Raw genomic sequence first — 21,515 nt, 5'->3', positions numbered from 1 at the left:
TCACCTTTAAATTAGAGTGTAACTTTGCCACTTATAAAGTCACTTTTAAATTAGAATGTAACTTAACCACTTATAAAGTCACTTTTAAATTAAATTGACTTTACCACTTATAAAGTCAATTTAGGAGAAAAGTAAAAAATAAATTTGGACACTTTTCCTTAGGCTAAAGATCAATGCCTTAGGGAACCACTTGTCCTCTGGTACCCAAATTTTAGTACTCCCTCTTATCGAGGAGAGTGTTCCTCACCACCCCCATATTGTCTCTAAACTATACATGCTTGCCATGTGGTCAGGCTTTGGTGAAAATGTCCACTACCTTGTCATTTGTGGAAATGTACTCAAGCTTGACAGCTCATTTTTGGACATAGTCTCTAATGAAGTGATACTTGATCTCAATATGCTTTGACCTGTTACGGAAAACTGGATTCTCCGTGATTTTTATGCAACTCTGATTATCACAGTAAATTACTGAAGGTCTCAATGCCTAACCAAATAGACCAAACAACATATTGCAAAGGCATGTGGCCTCACAACTATCCAAACTAGCAACCATATACTCTGCCTCAGTTGAACTGAATGGAACTGACTGTTTTTTTTGGCTCATCCACGACACAACTTCCGAACCCAACCCAAAATAACACCCCGAAGTACTCTTCCCATCTGAAGCACAACCTGCCCAATCTGAGTCCGTGTACCCTACAAATCTCTCTCCATCACCCTGTCTATAATCTAGACCAAAATCCACTCTCCCCTGCAAGTAACGAAGGATGTGTTTTGTAGCTACCCAGTGCATTCTCTTGAGCTCACACATGAACTGACTCATAGTGTTAACTTCAACATATATCTGGTCAAGTGTTGACCAAATACATCAAACAACCAATCAACCGTCTGTATAGAGTAGGATCCACCAACCTAGAATTAAAAGCGTGAAGATTCTTCCAGTTAGTGATCATAGGTGTAGACATGGGTTTTCAGTCCTCCATGTTAAATCTTCTAAGAATATCCAAAATGTACTTCCCTTGTCCCGGGAAGAAATGACTCTCCTCCTGCCACGCCTCCAATCCCAGAAAATAATGCATCAAGCTGATATCCTTCATCTCAATCTCTGAAGCAAGATCTCTCTTGCAGCCCTCAATGAGTCTCTCTGCACCAGCGATGATCAAGTCATCAACATACAATGCCAGAATGAGAGGCTCCTCACCCACCACAATGAAGTATAGGTTTGGATCAGCGTCACTCTTTGTGAAACCCAACTGCTGCAACTATGTATCAATCCTCGAGTACCATGCTCTAGGAGCTTGCTTCAAAGCCCTTCTCATGCTCACTCCTTCCCATGCACCTCAAGGCCCTGTGGCTGCTCAATATAAACCTCCTCCTGAATGAAGCCATTGAGAAATGAAGTCTTCACATCCATCTAGTGGATATTCCAACCCATCTCTGTTGTAATCGATATAACGGAGCGAATAGATGTATACCAAGCTATGGGAGCCAAGGTATACTCATAGTCAACTCCCTCTAGCCAGAGAGAACCTTCTCACCACAAATCGAGCCTTGAAATTCTCAATGCTACCATCTACAACATGCTTTATCATGTTGAACCATCTGATAGTAACAACAAATTTACCTTCAGGCCTTGGCACTACCTCCCAAACATCATTCTTCATAATATAAGAATACTCCTCCATCATGGCCTCTCTCCAGACCTGCTGACTGGCTGCCTCCTCATAACTAGAAGGCTTGGAGTCAACAATTCTTGTTACCAATTCCATGTAACTACAGAACCACTCAAGTGGTTTACTCTCTCTAACCTATCTCTTTGGCCCAGCAACTGATGTTTCCTCACACAAGGTATCTTGAAGCCACTTGGGCTTCCTCTTCCCTGAGCATAATTCTCCCACCGGAGTGAAAGAATCCTCATCATCATTATAAGCTTGAACTCCTGAAGGCCTGTCAACTGACCTCATGCCTAAACTTGTGCTTGTAGATGCTGAAGTACCGTGCGAACTATCCATTAGTGGACTACCCTCTAAACTTCTCTACAGACTACCCTGCATGCTACCTGAAGAACCACCCACTCGACTCTAGAACCACTGCTCAATGATGGCCCTGACACTCTAATTGACATACTTCCTGATCCCTAACCACTGGATCCCTGTGACTGACTCAGCTACTCTTAAGGCTCTAGTGACTCTAGATACTCTAACTCCTGTGACCTCCTGAAAGCTCTCTCCTCCTCGAAATTCACATCCTGCCTGACAACCACTTTCCTCTACGTAGGAATATAAATGCGATAAGCTTTCGAGGTCTTGCTATAACCCACAAATATGCCCTTGTCTGCAGTGGGCTCTAGCTTTGTCCTATTCTCCTTGGCGACATAGGAATATGTAAGGCACCCAAAGATACGAAAGTGCCCAACATCAGGTTTCCTCCCAAAAAAAGCCTCCTCTGGAGTCACATTCCCCAAGGCATGATGTGGACTCCTGTTCTGCAAGTACACAATAGTGTTGTAGGCCTCTACCCACAAAAATAAAGGTAACCCCTAATCATGAAGCATGGCTTTGGCAGGCCATGCGATGGATCTGTTCTTCCTCTCTGCAACCCCATTCCACTGCGGGTAATAAGGAACTGTGAACTCCCTCCTAATGCCTACCTTAGCACAAAAATCAACAAACTCACCAAGGGTATACTCCCCTCCATTGTCTGACATGAGGAGCTCAATCTTCCTACATGTCTCGGTCTCCACAAGAACATTGAACTCTTGAAACCACTTCAAGACCTCACTCTTGGTCATCAAGAAATAAATCCAGGTTTTTCTAGAGTGGTCATCAATGAATAAAACATAATACTCATAGCCACTCAAGGATACATGAGACATCTGACCACTCACACCTGTATGAATCAAGTCAAGGATCCCGGTCGCTCTACTTGTTATAGACATATTTGGGGACTGCAACCCCAAGCATAAATGTCCATAAACCAAGGGCTTCTAAGTCCCTAAAGGTGTTGTTCCAACCCCTAGAAGAACAAGGTCAACTAATTATAGCATCTCCCAGAAGTTCTCCATGAAAAACTACACATAATTGGTCAAAACTGGACCATTTCACCTGCTCCATAGGCAAAGTGCGTTGCATCCCACCTAAATACACATAGTAGGTGTGATGCATGTCAAAAAGCCCTTTTATGGGGTGCGATGGACAAGAAGGGACAAATGGCAGGGTCAATCCGCAAGGTGGAGAAGCATGTAATCTTCTAGAAACTTCTCCTGTGACACTTGCCTCTCTGAATTCGACCAGGGTTGAGTAAGAGATCATCAATCTCCAAGTGGAACCAAGAACTATCAGAGGGAAGACACTAATCAAATCTCAAAAGCTGACTCACCTCCCTTGTAGACAACTATATATGGATCCCTCATCCCAGAGATCTAGAGGCTAGAATTTTGTATCTTGTAAGGAAGTGATGTTGGTTTCTTGGTGCAATATCATAGTGTTGGGTGATCTAAGCTTTTCATGAGGTGAAGAAGGGCTTACTTGCTGAGAGGATGATGCTGGGTCAGAACAATCAGTTGTTATTCTCTTTTCTCTTTCTTGACTATCAATAAAGCTATTCATGTTTTCCTCCATATTCTTGTATGGTTGATGATTTATGCATTTGTGTGGTCAATGTACATCTGATCCTATATTGTTTATGATAATAGATCTATGTTCTTGGATAGTGTTATGTTGCTTTGATTCTGCAAGTACTCTTTGAAGATGGGTAGACAAGGAAGCGAGTGGCAAAGACCTACCAGAAGAGAGAGGAATCGAGCAAGGAACCAAGCCCAAGACAGAGGTTGGTCTCCTTATTCTCCTCTTATCTATTTCTCATAAAGGAAAAAGAAAGTAGTTTTTAGTGTGTTTGTTTCTAAGGTAGCTACTAGCCTTAGTGGGATTAGCAGCTCTGCATAGACACTATTCCCGATAACAAAATGGCGACTCCACTGGGGAGCGAGTAGATTGTTTTTTCATCTACATTTGTTTACTTTATAAACTTACAGATGGAGCCTGAAGTCAAGTGAGCTAGCCTTCGAACTACATTTGCTATGCAAGTAAAAATTAGATCAATGCTACTTCAGTCAATCTCCGGGTTTTGTTTATGAATTAAACAAGTGATTTACAAACATTCTAATTTCCCTCGTGGTGGCTCTAGTAACCTCCTTAGATATAACCCTATGATTGATTTACTGATTACCACTTGCTTGGCCTAAATCCCTGAACTGAACTGCAAACTGTGACCCGAAATCCAATCAAAGTCTCGGCCCTGGTCCAGCGCACTGTCTGTTCTGTGAACTTCAAATGCAGTGCACTTCCTCAGTGTAGTAGGTGCGTTGTATTTTAGTTTCACTGTGTTACAGGTGCGCTGATCAGACAAGGCCTTGTTCCTAAATTTTGGTTTCTGTGTTCACTCTTTTCAGATCTATTCAGGAATTTTGCTGCGTGTAGTCAGTACACCTTTGTTTGAAACCCCTTTCCTTGTTGTTATTCTGCCTCCATTGTGCAAAGAACTGTAAATGCTTTTATTTATTTTTGAGTCATTCTCAGTTCTCCTTTACAAAGAAGTAGCGTAATTGTACTGTCGTTTTAAGTCATAGAAGAGAATCTGATTGTTCTTGATAGTCGATTACACTGTTACTCTTGTATTTGATCTGAATTAGTAGTTTTTTCTAGTGACAAAAGCAAGTTTTCAATTCCAAATCGCAAAGTGTTGTCATTGTCCTCATTTTGTTTCGAAAAGAAACTTGTTAGTAATTGTCACTTTAGAAAATAATTTAGATTTGCGCTTACCTTTCTTTTTATCATTCACACATTAAGAAGGTTGAAAACAAATACATGCATGTGCATTTGCATTTAGACTGTTTCTTGGTCTGATTTAGGACAATGCACATAGTGTGTGCTCTATGCTCTTTGTTGAAAGAATGCCATCTCTCTTTCCTTAATAGCTAGGATTTTCATTGCAAAAAGAAGATTAAACGACTGTTTATCATCTTAGATTGCATTTTAGGAATTTTACATCTACATCACGTGATGAACGTCAAAGGAAAATTTCTTAAGCAAGATCAACTATAAAATAAATTTAATGAATCTAAAAACGCTTTGGAACCTAACGCACAACATCTAGAAGTCTAGGCTAGAGACGTATTTCGGCGTCGTAAAGCCCGGTAACTGTTGTTTTCATTATTGGTTGGGTGATTCCTCCACTTTGAGACGATAAGTGCAAGTACGGACTTATGCTCTCACATACTGTCGAGTATATTTTGGGAGACCACAATAGGCTTTATCCTTTATCCATAGGAAGCCGTTTCTGCCGCCCTATCAATCACAATGCATTGAACACAACATTCGGGAAGATTGACTGTCGTACCGTAAAAAGTATTCTACAGTTTTGCGATTGGTTGGGTAATCCCTTTGTCTAGATTTCCAGAGCAGTCCCTTTCGTTCCTTTTCAGACTCCTTAATGGAAAAGGTCCATCTGAGGACTTGCCACTTCAGGCTCATTAAAAATCGAAGGCGACTAGAGTCATCTTTTGTTTTTTCTCGACTCTTAAAAATTGAAAAAACAAGTTGTGTCAAAGCGTCTAAAATTTATTTTAAACGAAATAATCATCACCTTTCCTATGTTTATCTTAAGTTGAGAAAAATGGAGTCCACCAACCAAGGAGTTCCCCTTGGAGGAAGTCCTAGTCCCTTCTCCTCTTGGGGAGATGTTTGTGCACCCATATGGCTGCATTGTCTCTTCTAGGATTGACAATCGGCTTGCCCGTATGGCTCTTCTCGACTTCTGTCGTTCAGAACACCGTAGTTCCTGAACAATCAAGTTAGCAACTAAACGATATTAGAGTTACCCCCCAACCCTCTACTTCGTCCAATTCTTCCTCTCCTCCTTCATCTTCGCTTGATGAAGCTGGTAAAGCCCAAAATCAAGTAATTGAGAAGAAGAAGGAGAAGAGGAAGAAAGAGAAGAAGAAGAAGGAGCCAAAGGTGAAAATGAGCAACCAAGCATCCTCTAGCGAAAATACACACACTGCACCGACCAGGCCTAAATCGCCATGTTTCATTTGCAAAGGAGACGACTACCATCGAGATTGTCCTTGCATCCCTCAGATCTTAAGGGACTGGTCTCCTCATTTTCACAATCTGGTGTCATCAACCTCTGATGATCATGTTGAGCATACACCATCAACTAATGAAAGCGAAGCCCCTGGACGAAAAGGAAAGTATAAATTTCCTTGTAAATTGTGTGAAGGTGATCACGCCATCCACCGTTGTCCCTTCTTAGATGAAGCTAAAAGAGTCTTGGATGACCGTTTGGTTTCACCGTTACGGCTTCCTCTTGGACACAAGAAACTATTACCGAGTCCGTCACTAGTTGAAAATCCGGCTGACACGCCCTTGTGGTCGGCCGAAGCATCTACCATTGAAGATAAACCATCTGAATCCATACCAAACGAAAGTCAAAAGGTCGAGACGGCAGTTGACCCGGTCGTGCCTTCAAAGGATCAATCTTCAGATGATACAGTCACCAAAGAGAACAGGAATGACATCGTTCAAATTCTCTTCGTAAACAAAGACTCTGATGAACATGGGGACAGTCTACCCATTCCTTTACTGCTAGAAGGAAGTTCGTCAGAGTCATACCCGGCTGTCTATTCGGTCCCACCTCCAAGCAACCTGGTTGTTTCCTTTGACTAGAATCTACTAGGCAGACCCCGTTTACCAGCTAATGTACCATTCCGAATCATTGCTCAAGTATATAGAATGGTAATGGCCGGTACCATCATAGATGAGGGGGCTTATGTGAGTATCCTTTCCTCAACTGCTTCGAAAGCGCTTGCTTCACCATCGCTTTTTCCTGAGATGAGAAATCCAATAGGCTCTGACAAAGTAACTAGTCGACTATTAGGGATCCTGTTGGCATTATGGCTAAAGTGTTGTCCTTGATGGCAACCCATTCAGGTGATAGATCACAGTACTTCAAGTCAGCAGCGGAGATTGATGATCAGCTATCAAATATTGAAGAAAACAAGGGGTACGCAGGTACACCTTGCATAAGGTGCGTACACGCAGGTCAGTGTTACATAAATTGCGTACATACCCGCAGTTATCCCGTTCAAGAGGTGCGTACCCCCAGTGCACACATTTCAAGGCAAAGAAATTCACATGTGGGGTTTTCTTATGTTTTACTCTTGGTTTTTAGCCGACGGTATTGTGGTATTATGGTGTCGGCTCGTGGTATTGATCCATGATTTAAGGAAGAGCTTTCATATATAAAGCAAAGGAGATCATTTGGCTTGAGCATGTTTTTGGGTTGAATATCTTATGAGGGCTAGATCTGACATATTATGATCTCTCTTGGGAGTATGTCTAGATCTAAATAAGGCGAATCTATTGATGGATCGAGATCTCTTCGACGCATGTTCAGATCTGTAGATCTGACTGTCTGGGTTATTTCTGAAATCTTGAATTCATCTATGCCCGAAGGTACGCAGGTACAGTGAAAGAAAAGTGCGTACATACGCAGGAATGAAGCATTTCAGGTGCGTACATACGCAGGCACAGAAGGGTTGCAGGTGCGGAGGTCCGCAGGCAGTTCAATGGACTCAGAGCGAGGTACGCAGGCTAGCAGTTGAGCAGGGTGCGTACATAAGCAGGCTAGCAGTTGAGCAGGGTGCGTACTGTAAGCAGGCTAGCAGTTGAGTAGGGTGCGTACTGTAAGCAGGCAAGCAGTTGTGCAGGGTGAGTACTGTAAGCAGGCCAGCAGTTGAGCAGGGTGCTTACGTAAGCAGGCGAGCAGTTGAGCAGGGTGCTTACTTCTCTTTAAATCTTTGTTTATCATTTTTGTGTTCTGGTTTTGGTCCTATTATTGTTGATCTGGTTACTACAGTTGACTGGGTGATTCTCTTATACTTGATGATTATTTGATGCTTATGGATCCAGTTTGAAAATTTATGAAAAGTGGTACTTGTAAGAAAAGAAGTAGGGGGTTGTAGCTCCTTTCCAGGAGAGACTGGAAAACGAGAGAGAGAGTTGTAGCTCTCTGCAGGTTGCAGCCTGCGTACTGGTAAAGGACTGCACCAGTACAAAACCATTGTAAAAGGAGTTTCTAATTTGAAAGAAGATAGAGACATATTGCAGCAGGTGGTTTTCACCCACATTGGGTTTCCACCTTACATCTTGTGTTCTTTGGTGTGACTATCTGTTTTCTTTTGTTCATGCTCATTATTTTATGGTACTGACATGCAAAAATAATTCAAAGAACAAATAAAGAAGATTTATTAAAAGAATTAGATAATACTGATTCACCCCCCCCTCTCAGTATTATTTCCAACAATTGGTATCAGAGCAGGTCCTTCAGAGAAGCTTGATCGCTTGAAGGTAGATCGTTCATCATGAGCAACTACGAGAGAGAAGCATCAATCAGGCCACCGGTTTTTTATGGGACAAACTTCAATTATTGGAAGGTAAGAGTTACTGCCTATCTTCAATCTCTTGGTACAGAAGTTTGGGACATCGTAGAGACATGCTACACTTTTCCTTCAGCTACTCCTACAGATGCAGCCGAGAAAAAGAAGTATGAAACAAATGCGAAAGCAGTCAGTACTCTATTAGGATGTATATCTCAATCAGAATTCATGAAGGTAATGCACTATAAATCCGCAAAAGAGATATGGGACAAAATTGTCACGAGCTATGAAGGAGATGAACAGGTAAAGCGTGCTAAACTTCAAACTCTCAGAATTCAGTATGAGACTCTCAAAATGTATAATGATGAAAGTGTGGCTAACTATTTTCTTCGGGTAGATGAGGTTGTTAACTGTATGAAAAATTTGGGTGAAGAAATAAAAGAGGCTATTGTGGTTGAAAAGGTTCTAAGATCATTGTCACCCAAGTTTGAATCTAAAGTATCTGCAATAGAAGAAAAGGAAAATCTACGAATTCTTACTATGTCTCAGCTACATGGAATTCTAACTGCTTATGAAATGAGAAAGGGAGGTCCATCAGACAGAAGAGAAGCTGCTTTCAAGGCATCAGGCAAAGGAGATTATTATGAAGCGAGCCACGTCCCAGAAGAAGAGGAAGAAGAATCAAATTTTGTCAGAAATCTTCAAAGGGGTTCTGGAAGGTTCAGAGGTAAGTTACCTTTTAAATGCTTTGCTTGTGGAAGAGTAGGTCATTATGCTGCAAAATGTCCTTATAAGGATAAAGGAAAGGAACCTGCTAGATGGAACAAGAAACAGAATGCAAATAAGAAAAGCTACTACACTCATGAAGATAGTGATGGTCTATCAAACAGTGATGAAGATGAACAAGGTAATGAATATAAGTTGTTAATGGCATTTGAAGATGATGATTATATGGATGCTATAGATGTGGATAACCTTTATGATGAAATTACTAGACTCAAGAGATGTATAGAAGAAAAGAACATGATCATTGATACTCTACAATTTCAAATTGATGAAAAGGAAAAACATATTGAAAAATTAGAAGGTGAAATTGTTGGTCTTAGAAAAGAGATTGAGAAAGCAAAAGCTATTAATCTCAAGTTTGTCAAAGGATCTGAAACTTTGGATGAGATTATCAATGTGCAGCGGTCTCCACTAAACAAGACAGGTCTGGGCTATAATGGAGAAACTTCTCAAGCATCCACCTCAAAAAGTTATCTTGATGCAGCAAGAAGAAATGATCAACAGCACAATGAAGATCATCAGGTAAAGCAGGGACGAATTACAAACAGAAACTATCAGGGCAATCCATCTTAAGGGTGAACAAAAGCTACAACCAGCCACAGGTAAAATCTTCTCAATTTGGTTCAAGAATAGATGACAATAGAAATTACAATCAATTGGTTGGTAGATTCGATAACCGCAGAAGTTTCTTCAATGGACAATGCTTTTCTTGCCATAACTTTGGTCACAAAGCAGCTCAATGTGTTGCATATAAAACGATCATGACTAGGGAAGCTCAAAAACAAAGAAGTATGACGGGGATTACAAAAGGGACCTATAACAACTTTTCGGTTCTTGAAAATGAAGTTGAATGTTCTATTTGCAATAACTTTGGTCATGAAGACTCTGAATGCAGGAGCAGGTTTCAGCAGAAAAAGGAACAAGCCTCAAGCACCAAAACATGGAGAATAAAGGAACCTCAAACAGAAAGATGTGGGATAGCATTTTATGCAGAGGGACAGGAAAATCTATGGTACATTGACAGTGGATGTTCGAAGCATATGACAGGTGATAAAGAAAAACTTGAGTCTTATTCTACTCTAGAAAAGGGAAAGAAAGTCTCTTTTGGAAATGATACTCCTGCAACTATAAAAGGAAAAGGCATTGCTCAGTTAAAAGAAAAGGTCAAGGCTGGAAATGTTTTGTATGTTGATGGATTGAAGCATAATCTTCTAAGTGTCAGCCAGATGTGTGATCAAAGAACCGAGGTTATATTCAGATCAAATGGATGTCTTGTTCGTGATCTTGATACAGGTAAAACAGTGATCAAAGGCAAAAGAACTCCAAATAATCTGTACATATTTGAAGAAGGACAACAACAATGCTATCTGAGCAAGGATGATGAGCACTGGTTATGGCATCGGAGGTTGGGACATCTAAGCTTTTCACAAATAAGGAAAGCATGCAAATATCAGGCAGTTCGCGATTTTCCAGATATCAAAATTCCTGACAACACCATATGCAAATCATGTCAGTTTGGAAAACAAACCAGAACTAACTTTCCAGAGAAAGAAGGATCAGCTAGCATGCCTCTTGAGCTAGTACATACAGATACATGCGGTCCTTTCAGGAAAAGAACACCTCGAGGAGAAGAATACTTGATATTATTCATTGACGATTTCTCCAGGTTTGTCTGGTTAGGACTTGTGAAGCACAAAGATGAAGCATTCGAAAAATTCAAATCCTCAAAGCCTTGGTTGAAAATGAATCAGGTCACAAAATTAAGTGCCTCAGATCCAACAGAGGTGGGGAATTTACTTCAAATGAATTTTTCGATTTCTGTGAAGAACATGGGATAAGAAGAGAATTCTCTACAGCAAGAACTCCACAGCAAAATGGAGTTGTGGAAAGAATGAACAGAACAGTCCAACAAATGGCTCGTGCTATGCTTGATGAGTCAGGAACTCCCGCAACTTTCTGGGGTGAAGCTGCACATGCTGCCGTTGTTATTCTCAACAAAACAAATGTCCGGGTGAACAACACTCAAACTCCTCATGAGCTCTGGAGTGGTAGGACTCCTTCAGTAAAGCACTTCAAAATATTTGGGAGCAAATGCTATATCAAGAATACTGATGAGCAGCTTGGCAAACTTGAACCTAGAGCAGATGAAGGCATTCTTCTTGGTTACTCTCCACATAGCAAAGCATACAAATGCTACAATAAAAGACTTGGCAGAATTGTTGACAGCATTGATGTAGTGGTTGATGAGAAGGGATACATTCCTAGGCAAGTACATCATGAAGACATCGAAGAAAATGAAGGCTACCCCCAACGACAGAATGATGAAGAAGAAGAACCTCAAGAAGAACCTCCAGAAGAACCAGAGGAGCAAACAAGAGTAGAAGAAAAGACTCCATCCAGATATGTTCAGAAGAACCATCCAGAATCTCAGATTATGGGGTAGAAAGAAGCAGGTGTACAAACAAGAAGAACAGTTGCAGAAGCTTCAAGCTATTTGGCATTACTCTCCTCTACTGAACCACAAAATGTGAAAGAGGCATGCAAAGATGAATGTTGGGTGAAAGCAATGGATGAAGAACTTGAGCAGATCGAAAAGAACAACACTTGGGAGCTGGTTCCTAGACCAAAAGATAAGAATGTTATCGGGACAAAATGGGTCTTCAAAAACAAATTGAATGAAAATGGAGAAGTAATTAGAAACAAAGCCAGACTTGTTTGTAAAGGGTATGCGCAGCAAGAAGGAATAGACTTTGAAGAAACCTTTGCTCCTGTTGCAAGACTTGAGGCCATCCAAATGTTCCTTGCTCTCTCAAGTTTTCAAAACTTCAAAGTATTTCAAATGGACGTGAAATCAGCCTTTCTGAATGGAGACTTGGAAGAAGAAGTGTACATTGAACAGCCAGATGGGTTCATTCTTGGAAATGATCCAAATCTTGTATGCAGATTGAAAAAGGCTCTCTATGGTCTCAAACAAGCTCCAAGGGCTTGGTACTACCGTTTGGACAAATATCTTCATCAACAAGGCTTTTCAAAAGGATCGGCAGATAGCAATCTTTATATAAAAGTTGAAAATGACAAATTGCTAATACTTGTTGTGTATGTAGATGACATTATTTTTGGGAGCAATGAAGAAGCTATGAGTCAAAACTTTGCCTTGGTCATGTAGAAAGAATTTGAAATGTCCTTGCTAGGAGAACTGACATATTTCCTTGGTTTGCAAATCCAACAAAAAGAAGGAGGAATCTTTTTATCTCAAACCAAGTATCTCAAACAGATTTTGAAGAAATATGGTATGGAAGATGCAAAACCAGTATGTACACCCATGGTCACAGGATGTAGCCTCAGTGCAAATGATGAATCTGCAGCAGTACATCAACCAACCTAGAGATCTATGATTGGAAGTTTACTTTATTTGACAGGTACCCGACCAGACATCATGCATGCAGTTGGAATAGTTGGAAGATTTCAGGCAAATCCGAAGGAGACTCATCTTAAGGCAGTGAAGAGAATTTTCAAATATCTTCAAGGGACTCAAAATTATGGCTTATGGTATCCTAGAGATACAGATCTTACACTTCATGCTTATACAGATGCAGATTGGGCTGGAAGCGTGGATGACAGGAAAAGCACAAGTGGTGGTGCGTTCTTTATGGGTTCCAGACTCGTATCTTGGTTCAGCAAGAAACAAAGTTCGATTGCCTTGTCTACAGCTGAAGCGGAATATGTTGCTGCTGCATCTTGTTGCACCCAACTCCTTTGGATGATGCAGACTTTGCAGGATTTTCAAATCACTTGTACACCACCAATCCCCATCTTATGTGATAACACAAGTGCAATCAGCATCTCAAAGAATCCTGTTATGCATTCAAAAACCAAGCACATACCAATCAAGTATCATTTTCTTCGGGAACAAGTGCTTGAACAGAAGGTCAAGTTGGAGTATGTTCCTTCTAAGGAACAAGTTGCTGATATTCTCACCAAACCATTGCCCAGGGACACTTTTGAATACCTCAGGCAAAAGCTGGGGGTTGTTGACGCATCATCTTATTGCTGAACCTCTTCTGATTGATGGTACAGGTTCAGGGGGAGCATATAATGCATTGTTGGCATTATGGAGGATGTGCAGAAGGAGATCTTGGAAATAGATGCAATATGTCTCTATCTCTTTCATGGTGGATTATGGTTCTTCGTTGCAAATCTAGTTCATATTCAGGCGGAGCATGTTCTTAGGGGGAGCATAACCCTTTGCCCTTGATGTCAAAGGGGGAGAATGAAGCTGAAGCTTTGAGGTTGCCATCAAGTCCAAAGGGGGAGATTGTTGGCATTATGGCTAAAGTGTTGTCCTTGATGGCAACCCATTCAGGTGATAGATCACAGTACTTCAAGTCAGCAGCAGAGATTGATGATCAGCTATCAAATATTGAAGAAAACAAGGGGTACGCAGGTACACCTTGCATAAGGTGCGTACACGCAGGTCAGTGTTACATAAAGTGCGTACATACCCGCAGTTATCCCGTTCAGGAGGTGCGTACCCCCAATGCACACATTTCAAGGCAAAGAAATTCACATGTGGGGTTTTCTTATGTTTTACTCTTGGTTTTTAGCCGATGGTATTGTGGTATTATGGTGTTGGCTCGTGGTATTGATCCATGATTTAAGGAAGAGCTTTCCTATATAAAGAAAAGGACATCATTTGGCTTGAGCATGTTTTTGGGTTGAATATCTTATGAGGGCTAGATCTGACATATTATGATCTCTCTTGGGAGTATGTCTAGATCTAAATAAGGCGAATCTACTGATGGATCGAGATCTCTTCGGCGCATGTTCAGATCTGTAGATCTGACTGTTTGGGTTATTTCTGAAATCTTGAATTCATCTATGCCCGAAGGTACGCAGGTACAGTGAAAGAAAAGTGTGTACATACGCAGGAACGAAGCGTTTCAGGTGCGTACATACGCAGGCACAGAAGGGTTGCAGGTGCGGAGGTCCGCAGGCAGTTCAATGGACTTAGAGCGAGGTACGCAGGCTAGCAGTTGAGCAGGGTGCGTACATAAGCAGGCTAGCAGTTGAGCAGGGTACGTACTGTAAGCAGGCTAGCAGTTGAGCAGGGTGCGTACTGTAAGCAGGCAAGCAGTTGAGCAGGGTGCTTACGTAAGCAGGCGAGAAGTTGAGCAGGGTGCTTACTTCTCTTAAAATCTTTGTTTATCATTGTTGTGTTCTGGGTTTGGTCCTATTATTGTTGATCTGGTTACTACAGTTGACTGGGTGATTCTCTTATACTTGATGATTATTTGATGCTTATGGATCTAGTTTGAAAATTTATGAAAAGTGGTCCTTGTAAGAAAAGAAGTAGGGGGTTGTAGCTCCCTTCCAGGAGAGACTGGAAAATGAGAGAGAGAGTTGTAGCTCTCTGCAGGTTGCAGCCTGCGTACTGGTAAAGGACTGCACCAGTACAAAACCATTGTAAAAGGAGTTTATAATTTGAAAGAAGATAGAGACATATTGCAGCAGGTGGTTTTCACCCACATTGGGTTTCCACCTTACATCTTGTGTTCTTTGGTGTGACTATCTGTTTTCTTTTGTTCATGCTCATTATTTTATGGTACTGACATGCAAAAATAATTCAAAGAACAAATAAAGAAGATTTATTAAAAGAATTAGATAATACTGATTCACCCCCCCTCTCAGTATTATTTCCAACATGGGGACAATCTACCCATTCCTTTACCTCTAGAAGGAAGTTCGTCAGAGTCATACCCGGCTGTCTATTCGGTCCCACCTCCAAGCAACCTGGTTGTTTCCTTTGACTGGAATCTACTAGGCAGACCCCGTTTACCGGCTAGTGTACCATTCCGAATCATTGCTCAAGTATATAGAATGGTAATGGCCGGTACCATCATAGATGAGGGGGCTTATGTGAGTATCCTTTCCTCAACTGCTTCGAAAGAGCTTGCTTCACCATCGCTTTTTCCTGAGATGAGAAATCCAATAGGCTTTGACAAAGGAACTAGTCGACTATTAGGGATCCTTCCTGATATGCCGATAACATTGAAAAGGAACATTGTTCACATGAACATAATGGTAGTCCAAGGACCCCTGGATTATAATCTACTCCTTGGACGAGACTATATTTATTGCATTGGAGCCATTGTCTCCTCATTCTTTAGAGTAATGTGTTTTCCGCACGAAGGGAGAGTGGTCAAGCTGGTAGACCAACTTTCATTCCCCGGTTCACACATAGCAAATAGTCATATACCAACCCTGAATGGTCTTTTCACGTAAGGAATGTCTCATCAATCCCCAGTCTGTCCTCCTGGTGAGCGCGAGTGATTCGAAGGGCATGACTGAAACCCAAGGGGCATGCACCCTGGCCTGTTTTGACAGGAAAACTTCAGGTATAGGGTACGTTTCCACGAAGGATATCTGACTAGCCTGACACACCCGTCCGTTTAGGAAAAGGGGATTAGACTAGAATAAGATTCCCTCGTCAAAGTTATGTGAGTGGAGGCATCTGCGCCACTCACCTTTGTCTATTTCGGTAGACATCACCAAAGAAGTGTTTTGTTTGTTGCACAAATAGAACAATCTTTGGTAACCTGAAAAAGGTAGGTCTTTCCCGATAAAACAATTTTTTTTTCTACAAATTGAGGGGTAACCCGAAAAGGTAGGCCTTTCCCGATAAAACAAATGTTTTGTCTACAAATTGAGGGGTAACCTTGAAACTCTATTTCACTATACCTGAGGGCATGCAAACCTTTGGGCATGCAAGCGAAGAGCGACCGTTTATTTTTTAGATTTATACGCCTCTAACCCTTTAAACTCGTAGGATTGGTTGTTTCCTAATTGGTTGTTTCCTAACTTGCATAAAGAAAGGATGTGGGGCAAAGCTTTGAAATAATGTCGTTTTTATATATGAGACATCCTTATTATGCGACTAGATTAATCGAGTAGTTTTAACGCGGAATTCAAGCTCGTTAAAAAAATAAACATAAGCAATGACCAAGTGTTTCCCCCAGCATTTAAGCTCATTAAAAGATGAACCAATTTCAGGTAAATAACCATCGTGAATGTATTACTTCAGCCTTTGAAGCCTTGGTCATGTTCTCATCATCACCTCCACTATGTATTGGCCGATCATTCACCTCCACTTGATTGTTTACCCCTTTTGAGGAACAACTGTGAAGAGTGATCTTGTTAGCCATCCTTGTGACACTGCCATGATTGGAAAATTCCAAACCTTACCTGGAATTAGCTGCTACCCGAATCTATCACTCGTTCCTAAAACAACGAGTCTCCTTTAAGCTCTTTTCAACTGACTCGTAAAATACGAAAAGATTGTTGAGCCATTGGCCTCTCCAGCTCGTTAAAGTGATCAAAAGTGCTATCCCTCCTTTATATTTTAATCTTTTTGGACCCGAGGGATTATTACACAAAATGATCGAGCGCTTGTCTTGTTCGGCTCGTTAAAATTATCGAAAATTCATCCCTTTCATATTATTTTATACTTTTTTGGACTTAAGGGATTAGATGACGAAAAAGGATTTTTGGAGTTTCCTTTACGTTCCTCTTCAAACTCTCTAAAATTGAAAAGGGTCGATTTATATTTGTCGTTAAACTCATTAAAACCTAATAGCGACAAACTTGTCCATAACAGACAAGAACGAGTTTCACTATCGCTAGGCTCGTTAAAACATAGCGATGGGTTTGCCCGAAGAGAAAATTATAGAACAAGCATATGTTATCCTCCTCAAGCTTGACAAAAATAAAGAGGTACTGGTCAACAATGACTGGGGAAAAATTGGGAAGAAAACTTGAAGAAACTTTGTTGGTAGAAAGTCGCTCTTGAACATGACACTTTCACTCCGCATCTGTGTCAGGTTGGGTTGTTCCATTCACTGGTCACATCACCATGGTTCCATCACACCATCCACATTTGGGGTTAATGCTACCAATCCATCATGTCAGTGTCGCCGATATTTTCAAGAGAAGTCGCTTAGAGAATTCACCTGTGTCTCACCCACTATAATACATTTTCGCTCCATTCTTTCATGACCGCCACCCTGAACCGTATATCACCAGATTGTTTTCACCTCCATTAAAATCATTTTCTCCATTCCATGTCATTGATGTGGGATTCACTAAGGCCCTCCTATGACAGATTGCTTCTTGTCAACATCAGCTCATTATCCAAGAAGTCGATCTAGGAACAACCCTTTCAGTACTTTGAAGCTTGCATGCGTCAATGGCAAGTTTCTCACTTCCGGCGACAGGTTTACTTCAATGGCGTTCGACCGAACGATTTTGCGTGGTGTTCAACGCCAAGTCCCTTATTCACACCACGTGAATTGTAGTGCAGTACCTTGAGGATCATTATCATTATCAGTGATTCCTCTCGCGCCTGTTAACAGCTTACATCATTGGCTGGTAATCAAGCGATGTCTTTCCATGTTCGACTCGAGAACATCTCTCACATGGATCGACTTGCACTTTGAGTGAAGATCGAATGAGATTGAAGACCCCGGATCTAGTTTCATCCATCCGGGCTGCGATATATATTATTGAAAATAAAGACATCAAATGTACATCATTCTACATAGAAAGTCATCTAATCTAAGGGATGATGGCTCTACCAGAATCATCAGTCTACACTCAGACGATTGTCTATCCTATATACATGAAAATGAATTTATAAAGCTGAGCATGGGAACGCCCGCCTCAGCTAGATCATGAAAATAAAATGAAGATAATGTATTGTATTGTATCTTATTATAGGTCACCTACCAGCTCGAAAAAACTTCGGATCCTCATGATCAAGCATTTCACCCGATATCAAAATATTAACGACCTCACGCTTTAGGGGGCAATTGTTATAGACAATTTTGGGCACTACAACCCCAAGCATAAATGTCCATAATCCAAGGGCTCCTACGTCCCTGAAGGTGTTGTTCCAACCCCTAGAAGAATAAGGTCAACTAATTACAGCATCTCCCAGAAGTTCTCCATGAAAAACTACTCAGAACTAGTCAAAACTGGACCATTTCACCTACTCCATAGGCAAAGTGAGTTGCATCCCACCTAAATACACACATTAGGTGCGATGCATGTCAACAAGCCCTTCTATGGGGTGCGATGGGTGAGAAGGGACAAATGGCAGGGTGAATCTGCAAGGTGGAGAAGCATGGAATCTTCGAGAAACTTCTCCTGTGACACTTGCCTCTCTGAATTCGACGAGGGATGAGTAAGAGATCATCAATCTCCAAGTGGAATCAAGAACTATCAAAGGGAAGACACTAATCAAATCTCAAAAGCTGACTCACCTCCCTTGCAGACATCTATATATGGATCCCTCATCCTAGAGATCTAGAGGCTAGAATTTTGTATCTTGTAACGAAGTGTTGTTGGTTTCTTGGTGCAATATCATAGTGTTGGGTGATCTAAGCTTTTCATGAGGTGAAGAAGGGCTTACCTACTGAGAGGATGATGTTGGGTCAGAACAATAGGTTGTAATTCTCTTTGCTCTTTCTTGATTATCAATAAAGAAATTCAAGTTTTCCTCCATATTCTTGTATGATTGATGATTTATGCATTTGTGTGGGCAATGTACATCTGATCCTATATTGTTTATGATAATATATCTATGTTCTTGTATATTGTTATGTTGCTTTGATTCTACAGGTACTCTTTGAAGCTGGGTAGACAAGGAAGCGAGTGGAAAAGACCTACCAGAAGAGAGAGGAATCGAGCAAGGAACCAAGCGCAAGATAGAGGTTGGTCTCCTTATTCTTCTCTTATCTATTTCTCATAAAGTAAACCGAAAGTAGTTTTTAGTGTGTTTGTTCTAAGGTAGCTACTAGCCTTAGTGGGATTAATAGTTCTGCATAGACACTATTCCCGATAACACTACTGTCATTACAAGGAAAAGGGGATCTGGAAAACTTCCCCATAGCATAGCCTTTGCATCCATCAAGGTGATTAGAACTGAAATTTGACACACCAGTGGTGATCTCCCGCAATGTACTCAAGGCCCCATGATACATGTGCCCCATCTTGCAGTGCGAAATATCACACAACTTTGAACTGCTAGATCTGTTGTCGATACTGACCCGGGTGCTGCTACTCAATGCCATCAAGGGCTTGAATGATAACCTGTATACCTTGGCATGGTGCACACCAATCTCTCTAGTTGAAGAATTTGGAGTTCTCATAGGATATATAAGCACCTGCCCTCTCATGAACAACACATCATACCCTTTATCCTCAAGTGATGAGATGGATATTAGGTTCTTCTTCATTCCACGTACATATAGAGCATCTAACACTTTCAAGGGAGGTTTGGGTCCTCTATCAAATGTTAATGTCCCCACACCGACTGCTCTAACAATGCTACCATCACCAAGTACTACCTCCATATCAGTATCACCCTCTGAAAGCTTTGAGAAGTACTCTCTGACTCTTGTCATGTGGCGGGAAGCACCACTATCAACATACCAAATGCTAGAAGATGCTCTACTAGTAGCAGGGAAGGCACACTCCCTCTAAACTTGTACGGTAGGTGATCTTGCACTAGTGGCCTCACAAGTTATGAACCCAAACTCTCGATCAAATATCTCTGAGAAGCTCTCCATCTCTGCAAAATCTGCCATGGGTTTTTCTTTCCCTTTCTTATTCTTCTTCAATGACACACAATACCATAGTGCCCGACTTTTGACAATTCCAACATTTGACTTTGGAATAGTCCCTCTCCTTGTTCTGCTGCTTTCCTTTGCCTTTGCTTTGGCATGTACTGTTGGAAGCTTGCTTCTTTCCTCTACCCTTCATTCATCTTGCTAAAAATGCCACATTGTCATCCTCCTCCACTTGTTTGGCTGCCCCAAGATGGTTCTTTCTTATCTCATTTTGAATGCAATCATCCCACAACCTCTCCCAATCGGGAAGGATTTCGTGTGCAACAATGTCATCCACAAAATTCTCCCAAGTCATGGGAAGACCATTCAAAGAAATTCTCACCAACTGAGTGGGTGTAATGATCCCACCTATGGCTTCCAACTCAGCTCTCACTGAAGTGCTCTTTGTGAGGTATGATGTAGCGCTGTTAGTCTTAGCCATTTTAATGACCTTCAATTTCTCCTTTAGGACCATTTTTATGTTTTCATTTGAGCTCTGGTAAAGACTGGTCAAGGCTTTCCACATCTCATCAACATAAGTATTTCATCTCACATGCAGAATGACATGGTCTTTGATTCCTTCTAGAATCAATCTATTTTCTTAGCATTCTTTTTGTTAAACTCCACCAACAGTACAGGGTCAACAACTACTACTACTGGTTTTTGTGTGGTATTTACCATAATGCCCTAAACTTTTTCTTCTTCAAAGATGCTCTGGATTCTCTCCTTCCATGCTTTGTAGTTTTTCTACCCATCCAACCTATCTTCAACTTTCAAACCCAAAGGCATGTCTCACTATCCTATCAAACTGAAATTTTCAAATCTGTGGTAAATGTTTATGTTTTCTGTGTAAAAATCAGCTTGCTATAATTTTCAATTTGCTATCCCAAACTACACTTTTCAGCCAACCAAGCTTTGATACCATGAAGAAATTTCAACCCCCACTCTAGCTATTAGTTTTCCTTATCACTCCATGCATTTAGTTTTAAATCGAAGCATGATAAAAATTCTAAAATGTGGAAATGATAATATTTTTCAAAAAACACAAATTTAGAGATTTTACAACTCTTGAAATTGCAGAAATAAAACACAACAAAATTATGACAACCACACATAGAAAATAACATATCGATTTTTAGTTAATGTGACCCTAGAAAAACTCCCTACAACTCTTGGGGAAAACCAGTTTGAGAGCTCTTCTTTATTTCTAAAAATGCTTTTATAGAGAAACTGAAATACACTGTAAAAATTCCAGCAACCACAAGTTTCAACTTATCTCGATTTTTGTGCTTGAACTCTACCTCAAGAATCGTGCCAATCAACAATCAACCAAAACAAAAAATTTTACAGCAATAAAACAACATTAAATGTTGTACGGCCAGCCTTGAAAAATATGCCTAGAACTTGCTCTCCCTCTTCCTCGATTTCTATGCATTTCTCCTGCTGTACGATTTTTCCTTAGGATGCAAGCCAATAAATGATGCTTCCCAAATTCACTGAAATGTCATCTTGCTACTCTCCTTCACTTCCTCACTGCTCAGAAATTTTCTCCTTGGTCTCTTTTCTCTTTCTCTCAAATGCTCATGAAAGAATCTCCTTGCTCTCTCTTCCCTTTCTCCGAAACTCTC

The sequence above is a fragment of the Pinus tabuliformis genome, chromosome 5_1 (assembly GCF_031772625.1).
Source record: "Pinus tabuliformis cultivar Carrire ecotype Pingquan chromosome 5_1, CPIR1, whole genome shotgun sequence".
Taxonomy (NCBI): domain Eukaryota; kingdom Viridiplantae; phylum Streptophyta; class Pinopsida; order Pinales; family Pinaceae; genus Pinus; species Pinus tabuliformis.
The sequence above is the reverse complement of the archived record's forward strand: the minus strand, read 5'-3'. Positions refer to the sequence as shown.